Consider the following 12,798-nt stretch of genomic DNA (forward strand, 5'->3'; position numbering starts at 1 on the left):
GCTAGGTGGATGCCCTTGGGAAACCCTGGCAGCAGAGTCTTCAAACAGCATAAGAGACTGCTGCATAACTTGAGGCTCAGACAGTTTCCCTGATATGCATGGGGGTGATGTGACAGACTGATGGGCTTGGTTTTCATGCGCCATCTGTGCGCTTTCTGCAGAAGACTGGGTGGGAGATAATGTGAACGTGCTGGATGCACTGTCGGCCACCCAATTGACTAATGCCTGTACCTGCTCAGGCCTTACCATCCTTAGAACGGCATTGGGCCCCACCAAATATCGCTGTAAGTTCTGCTGGCTACTGGGACCTGAGGTAGTTGGTTCACTAGGACGTGTGGCTGTGGCAGAACGGCCACGTCCTCTCCCAGCACCAGAGGGTCCACTAACACCACCACGACCATGTCCACGTCCGCGTCCGCGTCCCTTATTAGATGTTTTCCTCATTGTTCCCGTTCGCCACAATTTTGAAAATGGCAAATTTGGGAATAGTTTTTCAACCCAGAACAAAAACTGTGCTTTTACGGTCACTACAAATAATTTGACCAGCTAAAACAGTACAGATTTGGTTGAATAGAAATGTGAGGACTATTTTTTTTGCGCTGTGTGACAGATATACCTTTAATCACAGAATTAGACTTGTATCTGCACGGTAGCGTGTGTGTTAAGTTTTTCTAAATGACACTATCAGCACCTTGAATCTAAGATATCCTTTTTGGGATAGATTTAAAGTAGGCCTGATATAGCAGAAACTACTTATTTTGAGAATGGCAAATTTGGGAATAGTTTTTCAACCCAGAACAAAAACTGTGCTTTTACGGTCACTACAAATAATTTGACCAGCTAAAACAGTACAGATTTGGTTGAATAGAAATGTGAGGCCATTTTTTTTTGCGCTGTGTGACAGGTATACGTTTAATCACAGAATTAGACTTGTATCTGCACGGTAGCGTGTGTGTTAAGTTTTTCTGAATGACACTATCAGCACCTTGAATCTAAGATATCCTTTTTGGGATAGATTTAAAGTAGGCCTAATATAGCAGAAACTACTTATTTTGAGAATGGCAAATTTGGGAATAGTTTTTCAACCCAGAACAAAAACTGTGCTTTTACGGTCACTACAAATAACTTGACCAGCTAAAACAGTACTGATTTGGAGGAATATAAATGTCAGGTCTATTTTATTAGGCGCTGGGTGACAGGCTCAACTTGCCCCTGATGTAGTATATGGCCAAAAAATAACCACACTATTGATGGTTAAATGCACTTGGGTGACACAGGCTCAGCCTGCACCTGATGTAGTATATGGCCAAAAATTAACCACACTGTTGATGGTTAAATGCACTTGGGTGACACAGGCTCAGCCTGCACCTGATGTAGTATATGGCCAAAAATTAACCACACTGTTGATGGTTAAATGCACTTGGGTGACACAGGCTCAGCCTGCACCTGATGTAGTATATGGCCAAAAAATAACCACACTGTTGATGGTTAAATGCACTTGGGTGACACAGGCTCAGCCTGCACCTGATGTAGTATATGGCCAAAAAATAACCACACTGTTGATGGTTAAATGCACTTCGGTGACACAGGCTCAGCCTGCAGCTGATGTAGGATATAGCAAAAAATAACCACACTATTGATGGTTAAAAGCACTTGGTGGTAGCTTGTGCTGGCGCACCACAAGCCACAAAATGGCCGCCGATCACCCCAGAAAAAAGTGAAATAAAAACGCTCTGGGCAGCCTAAAAAAAGTGAGCCATTCGATATTAGCACTTCAATGATCCACAGCTGGAGATCGATCACAGAATGAAGTCTTTTGGAGGAGTTAATCTGCCTAATCTCGCCCTAACGTCGCAGCAGCAACCTCTCCCTATGTTTGAATTAGCAGAGTGACGTGCAGCGCTACGTGACCCAAGCTTATATAGAGGCTGGGTCACATGCTGCACTTGCCAATCACAGCCATGCCAATAGTAGGCAAGGCTGTGATGGCCTCTTGGGGCAAGTAGTATGACAGCGCCAAGAAAGCGCCGAACACCGAACCTGAACCCGGACTTTTACGAAAATGTTCGGGTTCGGGTCCGTGTCACGGACACCCCAAAATTCGGTACGAACCCGAACTATACAGTTTCGAGTTCGCTCATCCCTATTCATCAGCTTTCCTCTGGTGGAGTCGAGAAGTCATGGTGAATCCAGGCCTTGTTCCTTTTTATAAGAGTCAACCTGTCAGCATTTTCAGTTGACAGGCGGATATGCTTATCTGTTATAATGCCACCAGTAGCACTAAATACCCGCTCAGACAAAACGCTGGCGGCAGGGCAGGCCAGCACCTCCAAGGCATAGAGCGCCAGTTCGTGCCACCCGTCCAGCTTGGACACCCAGTAGTTGTAAGGCACTAAGGGATTATTGAGGACGCTGACACGGTCTGCTATGTACTCCAGGTGGAATTAAACTTCCATGGGTATTACCCTCTGTAGCGGAGGCAACCATCTCCTGCTCCTCGTTCTCCTCGTTCTCCTCTTAATGGTCCAATTCGCACTGAGAAGACGAACTGAGGGTGGTCTGGCTATCACCCTGTGTAATGTCTTCCCCATTTCCACCTATTTCACATACAAATTGTCGTTGTTTATTGTGAGCAGCAAGCGTTTAAGTAGACACAGAAGTGGGATGGAAAAATTGATAATAGCGTTATCGCTGCTCACCATCTGTGTTGATTCATAAAAGTTTCTTAAAACCTCACAGAGGTCAGACATCCATGCCTACTCCTCGCTTGTGAATAGCGGAAGCTGACTGTAAATGTGACAACCATGTTGCAGCTAGTATTCCACTACTGCCCTCTGCTGCTCACAAAGCCTTGCCAACATGTGGAATGTGGAGTTCCAGCGCGTGCTCACGTCGCACAACAGCCGGTGAGCTGGCAATTTTGAAGTGCTGCTGTAGAGTTGACAGACCAACTGAAGCTGTCGATGACTTGCGGAAATGTGCACACATGCGGCGCACCTTCACCAGTAGCTCAGGCAAATTTGGGTAGGTTTTGAGAAACCGCTGAACCACAAGGTTTAACACGTGGGCTAGGCATGGGATGTGTCTGAGCTTGCCAAGCTCAAAAGCCGCCACCAAGTTACGGCCATTATAAGACACAACAATGCCTGGCGAGAGACACAGCTCAGTCTGGTCTCTTATCCCCTGCCACAGCTCTGCGGCGGTGTGCTGTTTGTCCCCTAAGCATATCAGCTTCAGCGCGGCCTGTTGACACTTCCCCACTGCAATGCTACACTGCTTTTAGCTACCAACTGATGACTGACTGGTGCTGCACGCCGATAATTCGGAGGTGGAAGTGGAGGAGGAAGCGGAGGAGGAGAAGTGGGGGTTGGAGCCACTAACGTAGGTGCTGGCAAAAACCCTGAACATTGTAAGGCCCGCAATCCTTGGTGTCGGTAGCACCGGTGCCATCCCAGGGTACGACTTGCTCCCGGCCTCCACAACATTCACCCAGTGTGCTGTCAGGGAAATGTAGCATTTAGAATGCACTTGTCCATGTGTCCGTGGTTAAGTGGACCTTCCCAGTAACTGCGTTGGTCAGGGAATGTGTGACGTTTCGAGACACATGTTGGTGTAAGGCGGGCACGGCACACCTTGAAAAATAGTGGCGGCTGGCGAAAAAGTACCGCAGGATGGCCGCCGACATCAGGTTGCGGAAGACCTCAGTGTCCACAAGCCAAAATGGCAACATTTCCAGGGCCAGTAATTTGGAAAGCTGCGCATTTAGTTCTATGGCCTGTGGGTGGGTGGCTGGGTCTTTTCACTTGCGTTCAAAGTCCTGGTGTAAGGAATAGAGTTGAGCGGACACCTGGATGTTTGGGTTCGACGGTTTCGGCCGAACTTCACAAAAAAGTTTGAGTTCGGGACCCGAACTTAACCCGAACTTGACCCCGAACCTGAACTGCATTGAAGTCAATGGGGACCCGAACTTTTAAGCACGTAGAAATAAAAAGAAAAAATAATAATCTTGATCTAGGAGGACGAGGTCCATATAGAGTAGGAGGTTGAGGAGGAGGTGGATGTGGCGGTGTAGGTGGAAGTGGCGGTGGAGGAGGTAGCCAACAGTGGATTTTGTTTTTTATTTATTTTTATTTATTTTTTTGTTTAACCTCTTCACGACCGCAATCTGTATATATACGTGATAGCTGCACATACCCCGTGCAGCTACCACGTGTATAGACGTCAAGCCAGCTCTTTAATCCAAGCGCTGCAAAGCGCTTGGATTAAAGCTTCTGCCCCTGCCCTGCTGCTGTCACGGACAGCATACAGTCTAGTAATGCCAGCAAGGGGCCAATCAGAGTGGCCCCTTGCCGGCAATCGATCCGATTGGTTAGTCTGTGCAGACTAACCAATCGGATCGAGGCAGTGTTAAAATGACGGTTTCAGGCTCTGATCTGCGCTCTGCAGATCAGAGCCTGAAATCGGTAATGTGTCCTGAAGCCCCCGATCTGTGCCCCCTTCTTGTTCTTGTCCTTCTTATCCTGCCCCCGATGCGGTCCGCCCCCTCCTGCCCCGATCTGTGCCCCCTTTTTGTCCTTCTTCTTATCCTGCCCCCGATGCGGTCCTCCCCCTCCTGCCCCGATCTGTGCCCCCTTCTTGTCCTTCTTATCCTGCCCCCGATGCGGTCCGCCCCCTCCTGCCCCGATCTGTAATAAGTAAAATGCTGTCCCCCCTCCCCCGTTTCCAGCGCTGCCCCATGCCCCCGATGCGGTCCCCCTTCTGTGTGTGATGGCGGCGGCTCCATTCCTGAGCCGCTACCATCAGCAGCGTGTGTCAGCTCTATGCTGACACTGCTGTAACCCCATAGATGCCGAAGTAGCGGCATCCATGGGGTTAATAGAGGGAGGGTCTCCCTCTCTCAACCATCAGGGCTGCTGCGATCGCAGCGCCCGATGGTTGCCATGGCAACCGGACGCTTTGCAAAGGCGTCCGGTTGCCATGGCATAGGCGTCCGGTGCTGCCACCTACAGGCATCTGATTGTATTATACTTTGCAATGCAAAAGCATTGCAAAGTATAGTACAACCATCAGCCCCACTGGATCTTCAAGATCCAAGAGGGAACTGATAAAAAAAAAAATAGAAAATAATAAAAGTAAAAATAAATAAATAAAAATGTAAAAAATAAATTTCCTTTTCCTATAAAAAAAACAAAAAAACAAAACAAAAACCACACATTTTAGGTGTCACCGCATCCGTAGCGACCATCTCTATAAATATATCACATCATCAACCCCGTCCAATAAACACCATAAAAAATAAAAAATAAAAATTGTGTAAAAAAAATAAGCCATTTTTGTCACCTTACATCACAAAAAGTGCAACACCAAGCGATCAAAAAAGGCGTATATACCCCAAAAGAGTACCAATCAAACCATTACCTCATCCCGCAAAAAAAAGCCCATATTTAAGACAATCGCCCAAAAAATAAAAAAGCTATGGCTCTCAGACTATGGAGACACTAAAACATCATTTTTTTGGTTTCAGAAATGCTATTATTGTGTAAAACCTAAATAAATAAGAAAAAGTATACATATTGGGTATTTCCACATCCGTAAAGATCTGCTCTATAAAACTGTCACATGACCTAACCCCTCAGATGAACGCTGTAAAAAAAAAAAAACTTCCAAAACAGCCAATTTTTTGGCCACCTTGTCCCATAAAGTGTAATAATGAATGATCAAAAAATTCTATGTACCCAAAAATGGTACCAATAAAAACCTCAACTCTTTCTGCAAAAAATGAGCCCCTGCACAAGACGATCGGTAGAAAAATAAAAAACATATGGCGTTCAGAAAACCAATCCAGCAAAATCTGCCTTCCAAAAACCATACGGTGTTCCTTTCCTTCTGCGCCCTGCCGTGCACCCTTACATCAGTTTACGACCACATGTGGGGTGTTTCTGTAAACCGCAGAATCAGAGTAATAAATATTGAGTTTTGTTTGGCTGTTAACCCTTAATGTGTTAAAGAAAAAAATTTTATAAAATAGAAAATCTGCTAAAAAAGTGAAATTTAGAAATTTCCTCTCCATTTTCCTTTAATTCTTGTGGAACACCTAAAGGGTTAATAACGTTTGTAAAATTGGTTTTAAGTAACTTGAGGGGTCTAGTTTCTACAATGGGGTCATTTATGGGGGTATCTACTATATAGGCCCCACAAAGTGATTTCAGACCTGAACTAGTCCTTAAAAAGTGGGTTTTGGAAATTTTCTTAAAAATTTTAAGAATTGCTTCTAAACTTCTAAACCTTCTAACGTCCTAAAAAAATAAAATAACATTTCCAAAATGATGCCAACATAAAGTAGACATATGAGGAATGTTATGTAATAAATATTTTGTGAGGTATCACTTTCTGTTTTAGAAGCAGAGAAATAGAAATTTAGAAAATTGCTAATTTTTATTTATTTTTGGCAAATTTGGCATTTTTTCATAAATAAAGGTGATATATATTGACTCAAATTTATGACTGTCATGAAGTACAATGTGTCACGAGAAAACAATCTCAGAATGGCGTGGATAAGTAAAAGTGTTCCAAAGCTATTACCACTTAAAGTGACGCATGTCAGATTTGTAAATTTTGACCTGGACACTGGGGCATCAATGACCTTTGGTCATGAAAGGGTTAAATTAGGGTACACCCCAAAACATTGGGAAATATAACCTGTGATAACCCCCTCCAGTCGTGCTAAACACACGTTCAGACAATACACTGGCTGCAGGGCAGGCCAGCACCTCCAAGGCGTGAAGGGCAAAAAAGTTTCCTTCCGGCAAAATTTTTTAAATGTCACCTGACAATGTAACAGACGATTTTTTGAAATTTATGTTCCTGTCACCTATGCAGAGTTGCCCCCTTGACATCCACCATCTATTTGGATATCTTCTCTATCAACTTTCGATGTTCTTTTATGAGCCTACCATGTTGATCACGGTTATCAGCGAATCAGGGTTCCACGCCAGAGAGGGAGCATGAGAAAGGGAGACCTCATCCAAGGGAAGTCAATGGCTGCAATGGGATGTAGCGGAAATGTGGGACAAATTATTAAAGCAGAAGGATCGAAGGAAAGGGCCAATTAAAGACGAATTTTAGAAATTTAAGTCCCTGTCACCTATGCAGAGCAGGAGTTTCTATCCAGCAAAATTAGTAAAATGTCACCTACAATGTTGATCAAGGTTATCAGCGAATCAGGGTTCCACGACGGAGAGGGAGCGTGAGAAAGAGAGACCACATCCAAGGGAGATAAATGGATGAAATTTAATTTTGATCGAGCGGAAATATGGGAAAAGTTATTAAAGCAGAAGGATCGAAGGAAAGGGCCAATTAAAGAAGAATTTTAGAAATTTAAGTCCCTGTCACCTATGCAAATTAGGGGTTATTCATCGCCAGAAATGGGTTAATGTCACCAATGGATCAGATTATTTTTAAAAATTTCGGTCCCTATCACCTATGCAGAGCAGGGGTTTATACACGTCAAAAATTGTAAAATGTCAACCCAAGAATGTAACAGAAAAATTTGTGAAATGTATTAACCTGTCTACTAGGTAGAGCAGGGGTCACAGCCAAAAATTGTTTAATGTCACCCGAAAATGTAATAGATAAATTAGTGATTTTTTTTTACCTGTCTACTAGGTATAGCAGTGGTATATCACACCCAAAAATTGGTGAATTTTACCCTAAAATGTAAAAGACAAATAAGTGAATTTTTTTTAACCTGTCTACTAGGTATAGCAGTGGTATATCACACCCAAAAATTTGTGAATTTCACCCGAAAATGTAACAGACAAATTAGTGGAATGACATAAAATAAAATAAAATACGTACAAATTCAAAATAAAATACTTGATTTATGAGGTGGAGGTCCATATGGAGTAGGAGTTTGAGGAGGCGGTGGACGTAGCGGTGTAGGTGGAAGCAGTGGTGGAGGAGGACGAAGTAGCCAACACTGGTTTTTGGTTTTAATGTATTTATTTTTTAAATTAGGGTACACTCCAAAAGAGTGTGAAATATCCAAAATACAAGAATGAGCAATTGCGCTGTAGTATAACAATGGCTGGTTAAGGCCTGGTATACATGTCTATTCTGCACAAGGTACGGACAAGTCCTGTGGGATCCATGCCTGGTTCATTTTAATGAACTTGAGCTTGTCCACATTGGCTGTGGACAGGCGGCTGTGCTTGTCTGTGATGATGCCCCCTGCCATTCTAAATACACGTTCAGATAATACACTGGCTGCAGGGCAGGCCAGCACCTCCAAGGCGTAAAGGGCAAGCTCAGGCCATGTGCCCAATTTGGAGACCCAGAAGTTGAAGGGGGCAGACCCGTCATTCAGTACGTGTAGGCGTGTGCACACATACTGCTCCACCATGTTGGCGAAATGCTGCCTCATGCTAAGAAGTTCCATATCAGTTGGTGGTGCTGGTTGTTGTGGCGTGCTGACAAAGCTTTTCCTCATTTCAGCCATGCTAACCCTGCCTTCTGAGGTGCTGGCGGTGCCCCAGCTGCGTTGGCTACCTCTTCCTCCTCCTCTGCCTTCGCCTTGTGCTTCCACTATGCCCCCGCTGTCAAATGGGAATGCCACCAGCAGTGCGTCTACCAGCGTGTGCTTGTACTCGCGCATCTTACAATCACACTTCAGTGATGGAATAAAGGACGGTACCTTGTCCTTGTAACGGGGATCCAGCAGTGTGGCCACCCAGTAATCAGCACTAGTTAGAATGTGGGCAACTTGGCGGTTGTTATGGAGACACTGCAGCATGTATTCGCTCATGTGTGCCAGGCTGCCCAGAGTCAACGAAAAGCTGTCCTCTGTGGGAGGTGTATCGTCTGTGTCCTCTGTATCCCTCCAGCCACGCACCAGTGATGGCCATGAGCTGGTCTGGGTGCCACCCTGCTGTGAACAAGGTTTCAACTCCTCCGTCTCCTCATACTCTCGTCATCCTCCAGAACGGTGCCTTGGCTGGAAATTTGTGAACCTGGTGTTTGTGGGTGCAGGAACCCACCCTTGGAACCACTTGAAAAAGACTGGCTGGAAATCCTATGAAATGATCCCTCTTCCTCCTCCTCCTCATCCTCCTGTGCCACATGTTCTTCCATCATCGCCAGCAGCGTTTTTTCAAGGAGGCATAGAAGTGGGATAGTAACGCTGAGAATGGCGTTATCGGCACTAGCCATGTTGGTGGAGTACTCGAAACAGCGCAACAAGGAACACAGCTCTCGCATGGAGGCCCAGTCATTAGTGGTGAAGTGGTGCTGCTCCGCAGAGCGACTAACCCATGCGTGCTGCAGCTGAAACTCCACTATCTGCTCGCACCCATGCGTGTCCAGCATGTGCAAGGGGAAGTTCCACCTTGTTGGCACGTCGCATATGAGGCGGTGAACGGGGAGGCCGAAGTTATGTTGCAGCGCTAACAGGCGAGCACAGACGGCCTGCAGCACAGACGGCCTGCACTTTATGCAGCAGCTCTGACATATCGGGGTAATTTTTAAGGAATCTCTGCACCACCAAATTCAGCACATGCGCCAGGCAAGGGATGTGTGTAAAACCGGCTAGTCCCAGAGCTGCTACAAGATTTCGCCCATTATCGCACACCACCAGGCCGGGCTTGAGGCTCACTGGCACCAACCACTCATCAGTCTGTTGTTCAAGGCCCATCCACAGCTCCTGAGCGGTGTGGGGTTTGTCCCCCACACAGATACATTTTAAAACTGCCTGCTGACGTTTACCCCTGGCTGTGCTGAAATTGGTGGTGAAGGTGTTACGCTGACCGGATGAGGAAGCGGAATAGGAGGAAAAAGCAACAGGAGGCAAACTGAAGCGCCCTGCAATCCTCGCTGGTGGAAGGACATGCGCCAAACTGCTATCCCCCTCAGGCCTATCCACCACTACATTTGCCCAGTGTGCTGTTAGGGAGATATAATGTCCCTGACCGTGCTTACTGGTCCACGTATCCGTAGTGAGGTGCACCTTGCCACAGATGGCGTTGCGCAGTGCACACCTGATTTTGTCCCCAACTTGGTTGTGCAGGAAAGGAATGGCTCGCCTGGAAAAGTAGTGGCAGCTGGGCATGACGTACTGTAGGACAGCCACCGCCATAAGGCCTTTAAAACTCTCTGTCTCCACCAGATGGAATGACAGCATTTTGAAATGCTTGCATTCAGGGCCAGGGATCGCGGGTGGGTAGGGGGGTACTTCCTCTTCCGCTCCATTGTTTTGGAGATGGAGAGCTGAACGCTTCCGTGGGACATTGTGGAGATGCTTGGTGACCCTGATGGTGGTGTTGCTGGCAGATCCTCTGTTTGCAGGGTGGCAGGTGGCACTGTCCCTCCAGAGGTGGATAAAGAGGCCGAGACTGCAGCAGAAGAGGAAGCAGGAGGAGCCAGAGACCTTTCTTGGTTTTTGAGGTGTCTACTCCACTGCAGCTTGTGGTTTGCACTTAGAAGCCTGGTCATGCAGGTAGTGCTCAGGTTGAGAACGTTTATGCCTCGCTTCAGGCTCTGATTGCACAGCGTGCAAACCACTCGTGTCTTGTCGTCAGCACATTGTCTGAAGAACTACCACGCCAGGGAACTCCTTGGAGCTGGCTTTGATGTGCTCGGTCCATTGCTGCGGTGGGCAGTAGCAGGCGTACTGTCTAGGGGACGGCCGCTCCGCTTTTGCACCCTGCTCCCTCTTCTGCTGTGCTGGTGGCTCTGTGCGACCACCGCCTCTTCCTCCGAACTACACAGGTCACTCGCATGACCTTGCTTCCATGTGGGGTCGAGGACCTCATCGTCCTCTACTTCATCTTCCACCCAATCTTCACCCCTGCCCTCCTTGTCAGTCTGCACACTTTCAAAAGCCTCAGCAGTCGGCACCTGTGTTTCGTCATCATCCGAGATGTGCTGCAATGGTTCTCCCATGTACTCATCTTGAAACGTAAGTGGTTGGGCATCGGTGCACTCAATCTCTTCCACTTCTCAGGCAGGTATAGGTGGATGGCTCTTTGAAAAGCAGAAGAGACTGCTGCATGACTTGGGGCTCAGACTGCTTGTCTGATTTGCAAGGGGGTGAGGTGAAAGACTGATGGACATCGGCTGCAGGTGCCAACTCTGATCTTTCAGCAGGAGACTGGGTGGAAGACAATGTGAAGGGACTGGAGGCACTGTCAGCAACCCAATCTACTATCGCTTGTACTTGTTCTGGCCTCACCATTCGTAGAGCCGCATTAGGCCCGACCAAATACTGCTGCAGGTTCTGTCGCCTACTCGCACCTGAGGAAGGGGTTTCACTTGTGCGTATAGCTGGCACAGATCAACCACGTCCGCTCCCTGCAACAGGAGCTCTGCCAGCAGCATCACGACCTGGGCCACGTCCATTATTTGACGCTCTCCTCATATTTCTCAAATTTAGGATCTTGCCCTAAATGGGTGTTTTATTAATAGCAGAATAGAACGACAGTATGTATATGGTGTATCTCACACATACAGATCCAGACTAGGCCGCAATTAAAGATTTTTGCCCAAAATGGGTGTTTTGCAAATAGCAGAATAAAACCACAGTATGTAAAGGGTATATCTCACACGTACAGATCCAGACTAGGCCGAAATTAAAGATTTTTGCCGAAAAGTTATTTTTTTATTAATAGCAGAATAGAACCACAGTATCTAAAGGGTGTATCTCACAATGACAAATGCAGCAAAGGCTGCAAAATTATGGTTTTTGCCCAAAATGGGTGTTTTTTTTTTTTTATAACCGAATATGACAGCAGTATATAACCCTTGAATTTCACACGTGCAGATGCAGCAAGGACTGTAAAATTGTGTATTTTGCCCAAAAATGGTGTTTTATTAATAGCAGAATAGAACCACAGTATCTAAAGGGTGTATCTTACAATGACATATGCAGCAAAGGCTGCAAAATTAAGATTTTTGCCCAAAAGGGGTGTTTTATTAACCACCTGCCGCCACGCTAACGCCGAAAGGCATCATTGCGGTGGCTATCCCAGGTCACACTAATGCCGATTGGCGTCATTTCGTGTGAGCCGAGATTTCCTGTGAACGCACGCACACAGGCGCGCGCGTTCACAGGATCGGAATGTAAGCGAGTGGATCTCCAGCCTGCCAGCGGCGATCGTTCGCTGGCAGGCCGGAGATGCGATTTTTTTAACCCCTAACAGGTATATTAGACGCTGTTTTGATAACAGCGTCTAATATACCTGCTACCTGGTCCTCTGGTGGTCCCTTTTGCTTGGATCGACCACCAGAGGACACAGGTAGCTCAGTAATAAGTAGCACCAAACACCACTACACTACACCCCCCCTGTCACTTATTAACCCCTGATCACCCGTGATCACCCCATATAGACTCCCTGATCACCCCCCTGTCATTGATCACCCCCCTGTCATTGATCACCCCCTTGTAAGGCTCCATTCAGACGTCCGTATGATTTTTACGGATCCACTGATACATGGATCGGATCCGCAAAACACATACGGACGTCTAAATGGAGCCTTACAGGGGGGTGATCAATGACGGGGGTGATCACCCCATATAGACTCCCTGATCACCCCCCTGTCATTGATCACACCCCTGTCATTCATCACCCCCCTGTAAGGCTCCATTCAGACGTCCGTATGATTTTTATGGATCCACTGATACATGGATCAGATCTGCAAAACACATACGGACGTCTGAATAGAGCCTTACAGGGGGGTGATCACCCCATATAGACTCCCTGATCACCCCCCTGTCATTGATCACACCCCTGTAAGGCTCCATTCAGA

The sequence above is a fragment of the Bufo bufo genome, chromosome 3, assembly GCF_905171765.1.
Source record: "Bufo bufo chromosome 3, aBufBuf1.1, whole genome shotgun sequence".
Taxonomy (NCBI): Eukaryota; Metazoa; Chordata; class Amphibia; order Anura; family Bufonidae; genus Bufo; species Bufo bufo.